Source organism: Apium graveolens, chromosome 4 (assembly GCF_009905375.1).
Source record: "Apium graveolens cultivar Ventura chromosome 4, ASM990537v1, whole genome shotgun sequence".
In the NCBI taxonomy this organism is placed as follows: Eukaryota; Viridiplantae; Streptophyta; class Magnoliopsida; order Apiales; family Apiaceae; genus Apium; species Apium graveolens.
Genome location: NC_133650.1, coordinates 278,334,264 through 278,353,178, shown reverse-complemented (window position 1 = coordinate 278,353,178; position 18,915 = coordinate 278,334,264). Strand labels below are relative to the sequence as shown.

The 18,915-nt window shown below is 41.0% G+C and overlaps 1 non-coding gene across 1 annotated transcript; it reads right to left on the bottom strand.

Annotated features, from left to right (window-relative positions):
• Positions 1–2,043: 2,043 nt before the first annotated feature.
• LOC141722386 (small nucleolar RNA R71) lies at positions 2,044–2,150 on the bottom strand. Its single transcript, XR_012575406.1, has one exon. It is a non-coding gene; the product is annotated as a small nucleolar RNA R71 (small nucleolar RNA).
• Between the last annotated feature and the right edge of the window lie 16,765 nt (positions 2,151–18,915).

The window sequence follows — 18,915 nt, the reverse complement described above, 5'->3', positions numbered from 1 at the left end:
GTTTTTCTAGTGTTTATGCATTTCAGGGTATTAGTTGCATTTCGGAGGAGGAATCATCAAGAATAAGCCTTGGCATGTGTTCACCATTGCGAGAGGAAGAGAACGGGAAGATTACGGCGAAGAAACGGAGCAAACCGGGAATTTTTCCAGTAGGGTCCTGCGCGCCCGCGCAGCAATGCTGAGCGGCCGCGCAGCAGCCTTGCGCGCCCGCGCAGAAATGCTGAGCGGCCGCGCAGGGTCGGGGAAAAAGCTGAATTATTTTAGACTTCTACTTCTGTTTGGCTTCCAACTTCTACGTAATCTGAGTTTTATGGGACTATTATATAAGTAGATTTGAGATGTTTTCATAGAGAATAAGAAGGAGATTATGTTTTAAATGGTGTTGGCGCAAGAAGCGAAGGAGATAAGGAAGAAGACCGATTTAGCACACTGCAGCGAAGAGGAAGCATATATTCTTGTGATTCTTGTTTCGTTGTAACGTTGGATGCTAGTTTTCTTGCTTTGACTTATTTACTCTTGTGACGTACTCTGTTTTAATATAATTAGTTTAGTTATTATTTTCTTGTGTTGATTATCATGATTTCATATGAACCCATGATGGCGATAAGTTCTATTATGGGCTAATCGTGATCATGGGGTTGCAACGGATTTATTATGAAATTCTTTAGTTAATTGTTTAATACTTTAGTGTGTGATGATTGCATGATATCTAGTATTGGTTGTGCGTATTCGTCTTATGTGCGTCACGAACATATAAGATAGGGTGTTAATCTCTTGTGAAGCGACGGTGGATCTTGAGATTTAGAACTTGCCATGCTAGCATAGGTTCATGTACGTTGTGCATGATTAGTGGGTAACTCTAACAGTTTTATTTGCCCTATGTAATCAAAAGGAATAACTTGTGCTTAAATCGTTGTGTTGTCAATTTCTGTAGACATATAGGAACTCAACATAATTGATGACTATTCAACTTCTATCTTAATTGTGGATGCTTGGTAGAATGGTATTAGTACAATGAAAGTTGGCTTTTATCAGTTTCGTGTTATTCGATTAATGTCATCACTGTCACATGCTAAAAGTAATAACAATGGCTATAGAAGGAAGTAATAATGAAGTTGTGATCTCATGAGTGTTTTATTATTGATAAGTTGAAGTGTTAGTTAAGTGGTTAATTAAGTAGTTAATTATAGTTAATATTTAATCAAAAATTTTAAGTGTTATTATCTTAACATTGAGAAGTAGTCATACATTGGTGAGTGAGTTTAATTAGACAAAAATTTAGTCTGAGTCTCTGAGGGAACGAACTAGAAAGTATTCTATATTATTTGCGAACGCGTATACTTGCGTGAATATTAGTGCGTGATTTCGCCCTAACAAGTTTTTTGGCGCCGCTGCCGGGGACTCGGCGTATTTGTTTAGTTTATGTACTTACCATCATTGGTCATTAGGACTCAGTGATTAGGACGTAGTAGTTAATTACTCTTTTCGGTTGTGTTTCAGGTACTTTAGCAAGCGTTTATGCAAACTCGTTCTCGTGCTCGCAAGAGGACCTTAGATACAGCTGAGGAGAAAGACGAAGTTCTTGATACTCCGGAGAAGTTAGATTTTGAGGATTCGGATTCAGGAACTGAGCAGAAAGAACCAGTAAACATGGGAGAACCTATTATTCAAGCTGATCCAGCTCTTATGGATTTTTCTCGGCCTAAAATTGATGACAATCAGTCAAGCATCCTTCATCCGGCTATTCAAGCTAACACCTTTGAAATCAAGCCGGGCACTATTCAGATGGTGCAGAATTCTGTTTCTTTTGGAGGAGCGGCAACTGAAGACCCCAACATGCACATAAGGAATTTTGTCGAGATCTGCAGCACTTTTAAGTATAATGGCGTGACTGATGAGGCTATCAAGTTGAGGCTTTTCCCATTCTCACTGAGGGATAAGGCTAAAGACTGGTTACATTCTGAACCAGCTGGGTCCATCACTACGTGGCAAGATCTTGCGCAAAAGTTTCTGGTGAAGTTTTATCCAATGGCAAAGACTGCTGCTATGAGGAGTGCTCTTACTCAGTTTGCGCAGCAACCTACAGAATCTATGTGCGAGGCTTGGGAACGCTACAAGGAAATGTTGAGAAAATGTCCACATCATGGAATGCCGGATTGGATGGTAATCACTGGTTTTTATAATGGTTTGGGGGCCCAATCTCGGCCCATGCTCGATGCAGCAGCTGGAGGCGCCTTATGGGCTAAAAGCTATACTGAGGCGTATAATCTTATAGAGACAATGGCTGCAAATGAGCATCAAAACCCAACTCAGAGGATGACGTCAGGCAAGGTAGCAGGTATTCTGGAAGTTAATGCATCCACCGCTATTGCAGCCCAGCTCCAAGCCCTATCAATGAAGGTTGATTCTTTGGCTACGTATGGAGTTAATCAAATAGCTATGGTTTGTGAGCTTTGTGCAGGTTCTCATGCTACGGATCAGTGTTCTCTTGTCAACGAATCTGTTCAGTATGTGAATAATTATCAGCGACAACAGCAGCCTGTGCCAGCGACCTATCATCCTAACAACAGAAATCATCCAAATTTCAGTTGGGGGAATAATCAGAATGCTATTCAGCCACCATATCAGCAAGGAGTAAGTAAAAAGTTTAACCCACCTGGATTCCAGCAACCACAGCAGTATGCTACAAGGCAATCATATCCTCAACAGGGAAGTGCAGCTGCACCTACTAGTGCTGATTTTGAGGAACTTAAGCTGTTGTGCAAGAGTCAGGCGGTTTCTATCAAGACCTTGGAAAATCAAATCGGTCAATTAGCCAATGCAGTGCTCAATCGTCAACCTTGCACTCTTCCCAGTGACACGGAAGTACCAGGCAGGAAGGAAGCTAAAGAGCAAGTCAAGGTTATTACCTTAAGGTCTGGAAAAGTAGCTGATGCTGAAAAGGCAAAAGAAGTCGAAGCTGAAGTTAGAGATGAAGAATCTAAGCAAAAGGAGAAAGCGGCGGAACCAAAGAAGACTACTGTTGAACACACTCTGCCTGAGGCTAATACAGGGGAGAAATAGCTCTATCCTCCACCACCTTTTCCTAAGAGATTGCAGCAACAAAAGCTGGATAGACAGTTCGGGAAGTTTCTGGAGGTGTTCAAGAAACTTCACATCAATATACCTTTCGCTGAGGCTCTGGAACAAATGCCTAGTTATGCGAAGTTTATGAAGACTATTCTTTCAAGGAAGGTGAAACTGGATGACCTTGAAACCGTTGCTCTCACGGAAGAATACAGCGCGGTTCTGCAACAAAAGTTACCACCAAAACTGAAAGATCCAAGAAGCTTCACCATTCCTTGCACCATTGGCAATCTAACTTTTGACAAGTGCCTTTGCGATTTGGGAGCAAGCATTAATCTGATGCCGTTGTCGATCTTTAAAAAGTTGGATCTGCCTGATCCAAAACCCACATACATGTCGCTACAATTGGCGGACCATTCCATTACTTACCCAAGGGGCATAGTTGAGGATGTGCTCGTCAAGGTGGATAAGCTCTTCTTTCCTGCAGATTTTGTTATTCTGGATTTTGAGGAAGATAAGAAGATTCCCATAATCTTGGGGAGGCCATTCTTGGCTACTGGCCGTACTTTGATAGATGTGCAAAAAGGGGAACTTACTATGCGGGTCCAAGATCAGGATGTGACCTTCAACGTATTCAAGGCAATGAAATTCCCTACAGAAGATGAGGAGTGCTTAAAAGTGGATGTGATTGATTCCGCAGTTACTTCGGAACTCGAGCACATGCTAATGTCTGATGCATTGGAAAAGGCCTTAGTGGGGGATTTTGACAGCGATGATGAAGATAGCAACGAGCAATTACAATATCTGAATGCTTCTCCATGGAAGCGAAAGCTCGACATACCATTTGAATCTCTTGGTACTTCTGACCTTAAGAATGCTGAAGGGAAGCTCAAACCATCAATAGAGGAAGCACCTACCTTGGAGCTAAAACCATTACCTGAACACTTGAGGTATGCTTTTTTAGGTGATTCATCTATGTTACCTGTTATTATTTCAGCTGACCTTTCAGGTAGTGAGGAAGACAAGCTTTTAAGGATTTTGAGAGAATTCAAATCGGCTATAGGATGGACCATAACAGACATCAAGGGGATAAGTCCTTCATATTGTATGCATAAAATTCTGTTAGAGGAAGGTAGTAAGCCAACTGTGGAACAGCAGCGAAGACTGAACCCGATCATGAAGGAGGTGGTGAAGAAAGAAATTCTGAAATGGCTAGATGCAGGCATCATTTATCCTATTTCTGACAGCTCGTGGGTGAGCCCCGTGCAATGTGTACCTAAGAAAGGAGGTATCACTGTGGTCGCAAATGAAAAGAATGAGCTCATCCCTACTCGAACAGTTACAGGATGGAGAGTATGCTTGGATTATAGAAAATTGAACAAAGCCACAAGGAAGGATCACTTCCCTCTCCCATTCATTGATCAAATGCTTGACAGATTGGCGGGACATGAGTATTTTTGTCTTCTGGATGGTTATTCCGGGTATAATCAGATTTGTATTGCACCAGAGGATCAGGAAAAGACTACCTTCACTTGTCCATTTGGCACATTTGCTTTTCGTAGAGTTTCGTTTGGGTTATGTGGCACCCCAGCCACCTTTCAGAGATGTATGATGGCTATATTCTCTGACATGATTGGAAATAACGTCGAAGTGTTCATGGATGACTTCTCCGTCTTTGGACACTCATATGATGAATGTTTGAATAATCTGTGCGCCGTACTCAAAAGATGCGTGGAAACTAATTTGGTGCTTAATTGGGAGAAATGTCATTTTATGGTGCGTGAAGGCATTATCCTTGGGCATAAGGTCTCTAGCAAAGGTCTGGAGGTGGACAAGGCCAAGGTGGGAGTCATTGAAAATCTTCCCCCACCTAATTCGGTGAAAGGAATCCGTAGTTTTCTCGGTCATGCGGGTTTTTATCGGCGATTCATCAAGGACTTTTCAAAGATATCTAAGCCGTTGTGCAATTTACTTGAGAAAGATGTGCCTTTCAAATTTGATGATGAATGTTTGGCAGCATTCGAGACTCTCAAAGGGAGTTTGATCATGGCACCAGTTATTACAGCACCAGATTGGACAGAACCGTTTGAGATGATGTGTGATGCGAGTGACTATGCGGTAGGTGCAGTTCTGGGACAGCGCAAGAAAAATCTCTTCCATGTGGTCTACTATGCGAGTAAGACTTTAAATGGGGCCCAATTGAACTACACCACTACTGAGAAGGAGCTTTTGGCTATAGTCTTTGGCTTTGAGAAATTTCAATCTTATCTACTTGGTACGAAAGTAACAGTATTCACTGATCATGCAGCTATTCGCTATCTGGTTTCTAAGAAGGATTCGAAGCCAAGACTCATTCGTTGGGTGCTTTTACTTCAGGAATTTGAGTCAGAGATCAAAGATAGAAAAGGTACTGAAAATCAAGTAGATGACCATCTCTCTAGGTTGGAGAATCCCGATTCTACTTCACAAGATAGGACGTTAATCAATGAATCTTTTCCGGATGAGCAGTTGTTTGCAATTCAGGAGGAAGAACCATGGTTTGCAGATATTGTAAACTATCTTGTCAGCAATATAATGCCGCTTAATTTGACATCCGCTCAGAAGAAGAAGTTTCTACATGAGGTGAAGTGGTATATGTGGGATGAACCATATTTGTTTAGACAGGGAGCTAATCAGATCATCAGGAGATGTATCCCGTTCTGTGAGACGGAGGGGATATTACGAGACTGCCATTCCACGGTTTATGGTGGACACTATGGAGGTGAGAAGACGGCAGCTCGTATTCTGCAAGCAGGTTTTTTCTGGCCTACTTTGTTCAAGGATGCTCATCAGTTTGTTTTAAGGTGTGATCGTTGCCAAAGAGTGGGAAATTTGTCAAGGAAGGATGAGATGCCATTAAATGTGATGCTTGAAGTCGAGGTCTTTGATGTATGGGGAATCGATTTCATGGGGCCTTTTATCTCGTCTTGCAATAATCAGTACATCTTGCTGGCAGTCGATTATGTCTCAAAATGGGTCGAAGTTAAAGCTTTACCGAAAAATGATGCAAAGGCAGTGCTAAATTTTCTTCATAAGCAAATTTTCACAAGGTTTGGAACGCCTCGGGTAATCATAAGTGATGAAGGATCGCATTTTTGCAACCGTAAGTTCACTTCTATGAAGCAGCGTTATAATGTGAATCATCGAGTAGCTACGGCCTATCATCCGCAAACAAATGGTCAAGCGGAAGTGTCTAACAGAGAGATAAAGCGCATTCTAGAGAAGGTTGTTTGTCCGTCAAGGAAGGATTGGTCTTTAAAGCTCGATGAAGCTGTTTGGGCTTACAGAACAGCATACAAAACTCCACTTGGGATGTCACCGTTTCAGTTGGTGTACGGTAAGGGATGTCATCTACCGGCGAAGCTTGAGCATAAGGCCTATTGGGCATTGAAGAAATTGAACCTGGATTTAGATGCAGCTGGTAAGAAAAGAATGCTTCAGCTTAATGAACTTGATGAATTTCGACTGCAAGCGTACGAGAATAATAAAATGTATAAGGAAAAGGTGAAGAGGTGGCACGATAGGAAGCTACATCCTAAGTTATTTGTGCCAGGGCAACAAGTTCTGTTATTCAACTCTCGGCTCCGACTTTTTCCTGGGAAGTTGAAATCAAGGTGGTCTGGACCTTTTATTGTCAAAACTGTGTTTCCACATGGAGCGGTGGAAATTTTTGAGAATGATTCGGACCAAGCATTCAAGGTTAACGGTCAGCGGTTGAAGCACTACTATGGGGACATGGCAAACTGAGAGGTGGTTAGTGCCATTTTGTTGACTACTTGAGAAAGGTACGGAACGTCAAGCTAATGACGAAAAAGAAGTGCTGCGTGGGAGGCAACCATGAATTGTTGTTACAGGAACCCTTAGAAGTTAATAACCTATCCAAAAACACAAAAAAATCAGAAAAAAGGGGCTGAAATTTTTTTTTTCCAGAGACCCTCTACGCGCCCGCGCAGCTATGCTGAGCGGTCGCGCAGCTTGCTGCGCGCCCGCGCAGAAATGCTGAGCGGTCGCGCAGGGGTCGAGTTCCAGAAAATTTTTTACAGTTCAGAAAAAAAAACACAAAACACAAAAACCCATCACAGCCCATAAACCCACGAATTCTTTTCCCATTACCCCATAATTTTATCCCTCAACCCCACTCCTAATCTAATTTAACCTACTCCACACCCTATATATACATACACCTATCCCACATATCTCCCACAAACTTCCTACACTTAAACCCTCTCATAAACATCAAAAATCAGTTTTTACACACTTTTATTCACAAATCAATGGCACCCAAGAGAGCACGCACTATTGACAGCAGCAGCACAGTTCCTACTGCTGATTCATCAAGGGGTACTGCTGCAAGGCCTCGGTTAACTGACAGAGCTGCGGAGGAGGAGTACACTAGGCTGTTGGGGAAGCCGATTCTGAAGGAGAGGGGGTTTTTACCATCAGAGAGGGATGGTGAGTTGTGGCCCATGATTGCAGAGAAGGGGTGGATAGCTTTTTGTGAGTCACCCGAAGCAGTACCGATGAGTGTTGTTCGCGAGTTCTACGCGAACGCGAAGGCTGAAAAGAATGGGTTTTCTGTAGTTCGTGGGCTGACGGTTGATTATCATCATGCGGTGATTCGCCGTGTGATTGGACAGCGAGAGAGGAAGCCCGAGGAGGAGAACTGGAATGAAAAGACTGCTGAGGATTTTGACTTGGATTTGATTTGTGCGACTCTCTGTCGACCGGGCACAGTTTGGAACCGCAGTCCAGCCAATAATGAGTATCGTCACTTTCCGGAGATCGCCATGAACAGGTATGCCCGTGCATGGAATGCATTTATATGTGCTAATATTTTGCCTTCTTCACATGCACACGAGGTCACAGTTGAGAGAGCACAGTTGTTGTGGGGAATTCTGAATGAGGAATACTATGTGGACCTTGGTGAGTTTATCTACCAAGGAATTCTGAAGTTTTTTAGGGGAGCAAAGCATATGAACATCCCTTATGCATCCACGGTTACGAAGCTATGCCGAGCAGTAGGAGTGAACTGGCCGGCTCATGAGCAGTTGCAGTTACCAGCAGCTCCGATAGATTCTGGCACTCTGAATGGGATGCAGGAGTGGACCGGTGGTGAGCCTGAGGAGCATGGGCTGGGTTATCGTCTTCCAGGAGGACGTCCAGCACGAGGTGCTACTATGGCTAGGCCAGGGCGTGGTGAGGCTGGTTCTTCGAGAGCTCAGGAGGGTGCTGGGATGGGTGATGCCCAGTATAGGAGGCTTTCACGGCGGATGGATGCCATGTATGAGACGCAGAGCAGGTTTGCTCAGGAGCTCACCCTTGCGTTAGGGACTGCTTTTCGAGGCCTTGGAGCTGATATCCAGTGGCCAGTTTTTGGTGAGGACTCTGCATACCCGCCGCCTGATACTCCACCCACTGAGGGTGATGATGATGATGACTCCGAGTAGGTATACCCTGTGTTCCTTTCTACTACCTTCACTGGGGACAGTGAAGATTTTAAGTTTGGGGGTGGTAGTTAAGGAATATTTTGTGTGTGTCATATAGCTGCATATTCATGATAGTTAGTTCATATAGTTGCATAATTTTTGCCATATAAGTTTTTTTTTATATAGCTTTATTTGTTTGTCATATCATATAGCTCATGCATATACCATGATCCCTTTTGCAATGATTTATCGACTGAATTGTGATATTGATGCAAGTGTAGTGATAGCATTAAAGTGATATTAAGTTGTGTAGGTTGATATGCATGCTAGAAGCACTTGTATTTTCACTAAGTCTTAGAGAATGCTTAAAGGCTAGATTGTTGTTATGATCTGATTATTTTCGAGGATAATCTATTTATTATGCTTAGAATTTGATAATAGGTTCTTAGTGGTAAAGGCATGAAAAAGAAAAAAATGGAGTAAAAATGGAATTTGTTGCTAGTTGTGGCTAGGCGTCAAATGGCTAGTAGCCGGCTCGCATGTTATGCGAGTAGTCTAGGGTTGAGCAAGATGGAGCGAAACGCACTTGCTCAGAAAAAAAGAAAAAAAAATTAATTTTTGCACAATTGATCAAGAGTGGGCTCTTTGGTATTCGAGTTATTAAGTTCTTAGGGGACTTTGTGCCTAGTGACCTAAGGCTTTTAGAGTCTGGGATCCGCTAACCTAACGCTCGTTACATGGATACCATTGTATAAGTCTTTTGTGGACCTCACTCATTGCACGGTCAAATAAGCATTTGAGTTGTAAATAAAAAGCACGATTCCGTAGTAAGCTCTAGAGTTCTTGTAGTGTTGTATATCACTTTGTGCCTAGAATTTTTATTCTTTGTATAATCGTAGGATTGCCTTGAGGATAGTCTAGTCATAGTAATTGGTCTAGTTCCGAAGCATATCTGTTAAGCATTTGCACACACCACGTTTCTGGCTGTATGTCCGTTTGCATGAGTTTATTGATCTTTAGTGTCTAACTGCATTCGTTGAGACGTGACAATTTGGTTGGTTAATTGTAGTAAGGGGGATCGTTGCATTTTCATATAGATTGCATTCATGCATATTTTTATTTGTTTTGAGTCTGTGACGCTTGAGGACAAGCATCGATTTAAGTTTGGGGGTGTGATAAGTGGCATTTTATACCACTTAGAACGTCTTAAAATGGCTTAAATTGGTGTCTTGAAATCAAGTATTTTGTGTATTTGATGCGTTTTTCTAGTGTTTATGCATTTCAGGGTATTAGTTGCATTTCGGAGGAGGAATCATCAAGAATAAGCTTTGGCATGTGTTCACCATTGCGAGAGGAAGAGAATGGGCAGATTACGGCGAAGAAACGGAGCAAACCGGGAATTTTTCCAGTAGGGTCCTGCGCGCCCGCGCAGCAATGCTGAGCGGCCGCGCAGCAGACTTGCGCGCCCGCGCAGAAATGCTGAGCGGCCGCGCAGGGTCGGGGAAAAGCTGAATTATTTTAGACTTCTACTTCTGTTTGGCTTCCAACTTCTATGTAATCTGAGTTTTATGGGACTATTATATAAGTAGATTTGAGACGTTTTCATAGAGAATAAGAAGGAGATTATGTTTTAAATGGTGTTGGCGCAAGAAGCGAAGGAGATAGGGAAGAAGACCGATTTAGCACACTGCAGCGAAGAGGAAGCATATATTCTTGTGATTCTTGTTTCGTTGTAACGTTGGATGCTAGTTTTCTTGCTTTGACTTATTTACTCTTGTGACGTACTCTGTTTTAATATAATTAGTTTAGTTATTATTTTCTTGTGTTGATTATCATGATTTCATATGAACCCATGATGGCGATAAGTTCTATTATGGGCTAATCGTGATCATGGGGTTGCAACGGATTTATTATGAAATTCTTTAGTTAATTGTTTAATACTTTAGTGTGTGATGATTGCATGATATCTAGTATTGGTTGTGCGTATTCGTCTTATGTGCGTCGTGAACATATAAGATAGGGTGTTAATCTCTTGTGAAGCGACGGTGGATCTTGAGATTTAGAACTTGCCATGCTAGCATAGGTTCATGTATGTTGTGCATGATTAGTGGGTAACTCTAACAGTTTTATTTGCCCTATGTAATCAAAAAGAATAACTTGTGCTTAAATCGTTGTGTTGTCAATTTCTGTAGACATATAGGAACTCAACATAATTGATGACTATTCAACTTCTATCTTAATTGTGGATGCTTGGTAGAATGGTATTAGTACAATGAAAGTTGGCTTTTATCAGTTTCGTGTTATTCGATTAATGTCATCACTGTCACATGCTAAAAGTAATAACAATGGCTATAGAAGGAAGTAATAATGAAGCTGTGATCTCATGAGTGTTTTATTATTGATAAGTTGAAGTGTTAGTTAAGTGGTTAATTAAGTAGTTAATTATAGTTAATATTTAATCAACAATTTTAAGTGTTATTATCTTAACATTGAGAAGTAGTCATACATTGGTGAGTGAGTTTAATTAGACAAAAATTTAGTCTGAGTCTCTGAGGGAACGAACTAGAAAGTATTTTATATTATTTGCGAACGCGTATACTTGCGTGAATATTAGTGCGTGATTTCGCCCTAACACTTATGTTCGAGCTCAGGTAGAATAAGTAATAATAGTTGTGTGAGGACTTGGTATTCAAAATCAGATGTAATAGTTGGTAGTGTTGGGCTGTTCCAAACCCTAAACTGTAAGATCTTGGATTTGGTTGTGTTATTTCTTTTAAAATTTTATAATAGCTATATTTATTTTGTTGTTCAAGTTGGGGGCGTAACAGGTTTTGGTATCAGAGCTACGGTTTAGAGTCCCTGGATAGCCCAAATAGGTTATAGGATTTGTGTGTAGGTTATAGATATTATGCGAGAGAGTAGGTTAAGTAAATTATTATTAAAACTCCTCTTATTGGTTGTCAGCAAAGGGCGCATTCCTCGCCATCCTCTGGGTCGGACGACACTATTGCTTTCTCCGTGTATGCTGAGTTGAGGCGCGAGTTCGACATGCTTCAGGGCAAGTACGACTGACTGATAGACCGACTGAAGAACGTGTATCCGGACAGCCGAAACTACGAAGGGAAGCCCAAGGAGCAGATGACTCCGAGACTTGAGACCTTGGTTCAGTACGTCAACACTAAGCTTGAGGAGATGCCAGCGTACCGGGACCGTACCAGCCATTATGTCATTCAGATGGTGGCGGATGAGCTCTAGAGCATTGTGAAGACGCTTCGAGAGGAAAAGACTACCAAGCCCCGTTCAGATGGAGTGGAACCTTAGTTCTTTCCATTTACCTTTCATATTGTTGTACTATCAGACTCTATGGAATCCCCAGTTGTTTCCGTTGTTTCCTTTAAATAAGCCTGTTATTCTTAGAATCAGACTTTGTCCCAATCCTATGTACTGTGACCTTTAAAATTTCAATAATTATGTGCTATTGTTCCATTTGCTCTCAACTTTTATTTTATGTTTTTATCATCATATCTGCTTAATTTGGAAACTTGACCCCATATGTAAATGAGAATGCCAGACGATACCCTCGAATCATTTTATCATTCATATCTGTTTTGACACAACTCTTATTTCAGGATCATGCCTCCCAAAAAGAAGAACCCAACAACCACATCCACCACAGACCCAAATATTCTTCGACTACTGGAAACTTTGCAATAGCAAACCAATGCTATAGCTCAACAACAACTAACTCTTCAACAATGAATTAAAAACCAAGATAACCGTGAGCCACACCAACCACCTGAACCACCAGTACCACCTAGACAAATTGTCACTTTCAAGGCTTTTCAGAATGTGAATCCACCTGTATTTCATGATACCACTGATCCAATGATAGCTAACACATGGATCAAGGAGATGGAAAGGGATTTTGAGTTGGTACAGTTAGGAGACGATCAGAAGACGCCGTATGCTACTTACTTCTTGAAGGGAGAAGTCATCTATTGGTGGGAATTAGTAAAGGCTATGGAAGCCACTTAGCAGGTTTCTTGGGAGAGATTTAAGAAGTTATTTCTGGACAAGTATTACCCTAAGTACATGCAGAATCAGATGGAGCTAAAATTTCTTGAGTTGAAGCAAGGGAACATGACTGTATTGGAGTATGAGAAGAAGTTCACTGAGTTGTCAAGGTTTGTGACAAAGTATACCAGCACTGAGGAGGAAAAAGCAAAGAAATTTCAGCAAGGATTGGAGCCTTGGATCAGAGATAGGGTGGCTATGTTTGAGCTTGAAACTTATGCGGGAGTAGTACAGAAAGCTGCTCTGATTGAGAATAATGGGATGCAGTCAAGGAAAGAGAGGGATAACAAGAAGAGGAAGGTTCCATTTTATGGAGAAAAGTCTGAAGCCGAAAGTTCGCAAGATCGGAATATAAAGAGGATTGGTTTCCAGAAGGGCGGAAATTTTCAAAATAAGGGAAATTTGGGCAAAAGGCAAGAATCAAAAGGGAACAACCAGGCAAGCCAAGGGCAAGTTGGAGAAAACAGGTTCCAGAGACCGGAATGCAAGCACTGTGGAAGAAGGCACCCCGGAGTATGCAATAAGCTAAGCATGACCTGTTATAGGTGCAATCAGAAGGGACATTTGGCAAATGAGTGCAAGATGCCGAAGCCAGGAGTTACGTGCTACAAGTGTGGGAAGACTGGACACATAGCTAGGGAGTGCAAGGCAACCGGACCAGTCAAAGCTCTAATGAATGTGGCAAGTACCAGTGCAAGCGTGCCAGCTGAGGTATTGGCATTACCTCCACCATCTACACCAACCCCACAAGCAACAGCAAGGACATTTGATTTGAAGATGAAGGATGCTGTACAGAATTCGGAGGTGATAGCAGGTACACTTTTACTCAATAATGTCAAAGCTAAAGTATTGATTAATTTGGGAGCAACAAGATCTTTCATATAAGAATCTTTTGTTGATAAGCTTCAATGTGAGAAAATGATTATGAGTGAGGTAGTAAATGTGGTAATTGTGAACCAAGAGAAGATTCCTGTGAATCAATTTTGTCCAAAGTGTGAGATTGATATTTCGGGGTATAAGTTCTCAGCCGACTTGATACTCTTCAAGTTGGGAGAGTTTGATATAATTTTAGGAATGGATTGGTTAGGAGAGAATAGCGCTCAGATAAATTGTAAGACCAAGAGAGTGTATTTAAAGATGAAGAGTGGAGAGAAGGTAGTATTTAAGGGGCAGAGGCAAGAGCAACTACTTCTTACAATTGTTCAGGCTAAGAAGTTACTTAGAAAAGGTTGTGAGTCATTCCTGGCATATGTAGTGGATTCAGAGAGAGGCAGCCTCAGCATGGAAGATATTCCTGTAGTTAACGAGTTCCCCGATGTGTTTCCCGACGAACTACCAGGCTTACCACCAGATCGACAAATTGAGTTCGAGATCAACCTTGCTCCAGGCAGGGAACCAGTTTCAAAGGCCCCGTATAGGATGGCACTAGCAGAAATGAAAGAGTTGGCGAGCCAGCTACAAGAATTATTGGATAAAGGAGTGATACGACCAAGTACGTCGCCATGGGGAGCACCTGTTCTGTTTGTAAAGAAGAAAGATAGGAGTATGCGTCTATGTATAGATTACCGGGAGTTGAATAAGGTGACGATCAAGAACCGCTACCCGCTACCAAGGATAGATGACCTTTTAGATCAGTTGAAGGGAGCAAAATGCTTTTCGAAGATTGATTTAAGATCGGGATACCATCAATTAAAGATCAAAGAAGAAGATATTCCTAAGACCGCATTCAGGACCAGATATGGGCATTATGAATTCCTAGTAATGCCGTTTGGATTGACCAACGCTCCGGCCGTATTTATGGATCTGATGAATCGGGTATTTAAGAAGTATTTGGACAAATTTGTCGTGGTATTTATTGATGACATCCTTATTTATTCTAAGTCGGAAGAAGAACATAAGCAACACCTATGGATATCATTGGAGATACTCCGACAAGAGAAGTTGTATGCCAAGTTTACCAAATGTGAGTTTTGGTTAAAGGAAGTTCAATTTTTGGGGCATGTTATTGGAAATGAGGGAGTTAAAGTGGATCCGGCAAAGATTGAGGCAGTTATGAGTTGGGAGAGGCCAAAGACTCCTACGGAAGTGCGAAGTTTTCTAGGATTGGCCGGATACTATAGAAGATTCGTCAAGGATTTCTCGAAGATCGCCACACCATTGACCAAGTTAATCAGAAAGAATCAAAAGTTTGAATGGAGTGCAGAATGTGAAGATAGCTTTCAAGAGTTAAAGCAGAAGTTAGTAACAGCTCCGGTGTTGGTACTTCCAGATGATCAAGGGAATTTTGTAATATTCAGCGACGCTTCACATAAGGGTTTGGGTTGTGTGTTGATGCAACACAGTAAAGTGATCGCATATGCGTCAAGACAGTTGAAGCCGCATGAGTTAAAGTACCCGACGCATGACTTGGAACTAGCCGCCATAGTGTTCGCACTCAAGATTTGGATACATTACCTCTATGGAGAGAAGTGTAAAATCTACACGGATCAAAAGAGTTTAAAGTACATTTTTACTCAGAAAGAGCTCAATATGAGGCAAAGGAGATGGCTGGAATTGATCAAGGACTATGACTGCTCGATAAATTACCATCCTGGAAAGGCGAATGTAGTGGCCGATGCTCTGAGTAGGAAGGAGAGATTGAATATGATGATAACATCAAAAGAGTTATCTGAAGAAATCGAAAAATTGGAATTGGAACTTTGTGCTTATGGAAAAGTCGAGGAAGTTTGTCATGCAATGACCTTTCAGCCAACACTAGGGGAAAAGATAAAGAAGTGTCAAGAGGAAGTAATGGAAAAAGAGAAGAATCAGTTATCTGGAGAGGAGATTAACACTCAAAGAGATGAGCAAGGGATACTAAGGTTTTCATCCAGAATATGGATTCCCCATGTACCTGAATTAAAGAGTGAGATCCTCCATGAAGCCCACAATTCGAAATTTTCAATCCACCCGGGAAGCACCAAGATGTATCAAGACTTAAAGAAGAACTTTTGGTGGCCAAATATGAAGCGAGACGTGGCAGAATGGGTTACGAAGTGCTATACTTGTCAGAAAGTAAAGGCAGAACATCAACGACCAAGCGGATTAATTCAGCCCCTGAAGATTCCAGAATGGAAATGGGAAAATATCGCTATGGACTTTATAGTAGGACTACCGCGAGCGAAATCCAGACATGACGCAATATGGGTTATAGTTGATCGTCTTACGAAGTCGGCGCATTTCCTTCCAATAAATGAGAAGTCGTCACTGGACAAGTTGGTTCACCTGTATATGCGCGAAATCGTACTAAGGCATGGAGTACCCGTATCAATAGTTTCAGACAGAGATCCCCGATTTAACTCGAGATTCTGGAAGCAATTTCAGGAATGTCTTGGCACAAAGTTGAATATGAGTACGGCATACCACCCGCAGACTGATGGTCAGAGCGAAAGGACAATTCAAACAATTGAAGACATGTTGCGCAGTTGTGCAATCGATTTTGCAGGAAGTTGGGATGATCACTTGCCGTTGATTGAATTCTCTTACAACAACAGCTATCATTCCAGTATCGGCATGCCACCATACGAAGCTTTGTACGGGCGAAAATGTAGATCACTAACAAGTTGGGATGAAGTAGGAGAAGGAAGAATTCTCGGCTCGGATTTGGTACAACAGTTGCATGACTCAGTCAAGTTAATTCAGAAAAGGTTGCTTGCTGCTCAAGACAGACAGAGGAAGTATGCGGATCCAGCGCGTAAGGATGTTCAATACCAAGTTGGTGAAGCTGTGTTGCTGAAGGTGTCACCTAGAAAAGGGTTGATGAGATTTGGCAAGAAAGGGAAGTTAGCACCTAGATACATAGGTCCTTTTGAGATTTTGAGTCAAGTACGAAAGGTGGCCTACGAGTTGGCCTTACCACCTCAGTATCAGCATGTGCATAAAGTGTTCCATGTGTCGTTGCTTAAGAAGTACAATCATGACGCTAGCCATGTGATAGAATATGAACCTGTAGAAATTCAGGCGGACCTGTCATTTGTGGAGAAACCGGTTAAAATACACGACTGGCAAGTAAAGAGTCTTAGAAATAAGTCAGTAAAGTTAGTAAAAGTACTTTGGAGGAACCCTAAGGTCGAAGAGTCGACTTGGGAGTTAGAGTCTGATATGCGTTCCCGGCATCTTCATCTTTTCTCTTAGATTCTGGGGACAGAATCCCTTAAGGGGGAGAGGATGTTATGACCGGCATTTTATGTAATATTATTTGTGGATTTGGTATAATATTAAAGTCAAATGAAAATATATTCAATAATTGTACGCTAGTGTGAGTGAAAATTTCTGCATTATAAATTTGCTTTGTGTAGTATATGATTTTTCAAAGCAAGAGTTTATTTAATTTCTTTATTTTTGATTTATAAGGAATATTTTAAGCTTTGGAAAAATTTTCTTTTAAAAGGTATTTTGTTCACAAATTTTGAAAATGATTTTATAAAGTCTCTAAAAATCCAAGTTATTTTATGGTATAAATTTTATAATTTTTGAACTTGTATTTTATTTTATAAACATAAATCATTATAAATTTTAGTTGTCATATTTAGCAAATTACAAGAAAGCCCTTGCATGCAAACCACCCTCTCATTCTTTTCAAGGACAAGGAGGACAATTCCAACCCCACTAACTCTTATTTCTCTAGCCAATTTCCTTCTTTACCCTTGCATGCAAAATGCACCAAGTATAAGTGGAGGGATAGACTTGTCAATTCTCCTTTCCACTCACATTTTGTCAAATCAAATACCATAAAAACAAGCAAAGACATGATCATTTTCACTCATCACCCACACCACACTCATTCTTCTCTCCCTCCTCCTCCCTCACTCTCGGCCCTAAACCCGAGAACCACCCCTCCCCATTTTTCTTCATTTCTCCACCAAGCTTCTACTCTTTATACAAGTAAATGTTATCTCCCATACCATGATCATTCATATTTCACAGAGTTTTGAGTAAAAAGTTTAAGTTTAAGGGTTGTATGTAAAGGTTTTAGTGAAACTCAAAATACAATCTTGATTCTTATGAATTTAAGGTTATTTTTGAGAGGACTACAATGAATGGATAAGTGCCAAGTGATGAGAAGGAAACTCTTAATGATTTAATGGCCATTTCCATCCATTTCATTCGGCCATGACCATATGGGAGCCGAATGAATGGTCTTTGAAATCATTCTTGTTATTTTGATCAATTTTTGCATGTTTATGTGATAATGACTTGAATTTTATGGTGAAAATTTGATAAAACTCCTTGCATGCTAAGTGATCATCTAGGTATACCTTATGCTAGGCTTGCATGTCAATTTTAAGATGGAATATATGTAGAAAATGTGTTGTTTTGGTTTGAAAAACCCGAAGGCATGCATGCATGAGGAATTCTCTTAGAATGTTATAAGATTTTGATCATTTGGAAAGATTTTGTTAGTGAGCCTTAATTTCAGTAGGTATAATGTGTTAATATTGATTTATGCTTCTTGTTGCATGGTAATAATTCGTGATTATCTTTTATAAAAATGCATACCTTGTTGTTTCAAAAGCATGAAGATTTGTGATTTGTGAAGTGTAGATTCTCTTATTTTGCCATAATTGTACCTTAGGTAAGGATGATCTCACAAAGGTTATTTTGAGAATAAGGGAGTTAGTTCAGTAGAATACCATGTTTAGGTCTTGGTTTGAGTATTGGGTTGTTGATAGTTGAGTTTGTCAAGTCAAAACCTTGGAAAATGAGAGTTATAGTTTCTGCAGAAAATCAGTTTAGTACCCTGAGGTTTAGAGTGAGTTTTGACCATGTCATTGATGTGCACTTTGAGGCCCAAGCCACCATAAGTTAGTATTGGGAGTATAAAAAAGGTTTTAGGAGTTGGTTGGAAGTTTGCATGTCATTTGGTTAGGTGCACATGTAGAATCACAAAATCTGTCCAGCAGGGGACAGTTTTGTTGCAACTTAGAAATAGGGAGATTTGACCATGTCATGGGTAGGCCCTCATCAGGCCCTATTGGGCCTTAGTTAGAGGGAGTGTCAGAGAAGTTTTTCCAACCATAGTTCATAGGATATGAGTTAGAACCATATGTCACAAGTTAATTCAAGTCAGGGCGTTTTCTGCCCAGAAAAACAGGGGAACTTTGGACTTTTAGCTTAGGCCCAAGAAGGCCCAAGCCAGGCCCTTGAGCCACATCAAGCTTGTGAGATGCCTTAGGTCAGGAGAGTCTTGTGTAAAAGTTTTGAAGGAAAACTTGTAGTTTAAGAGTGCCTAATGCACTCAAGAAACTATAGTTGTCATTCTAAAATTTGC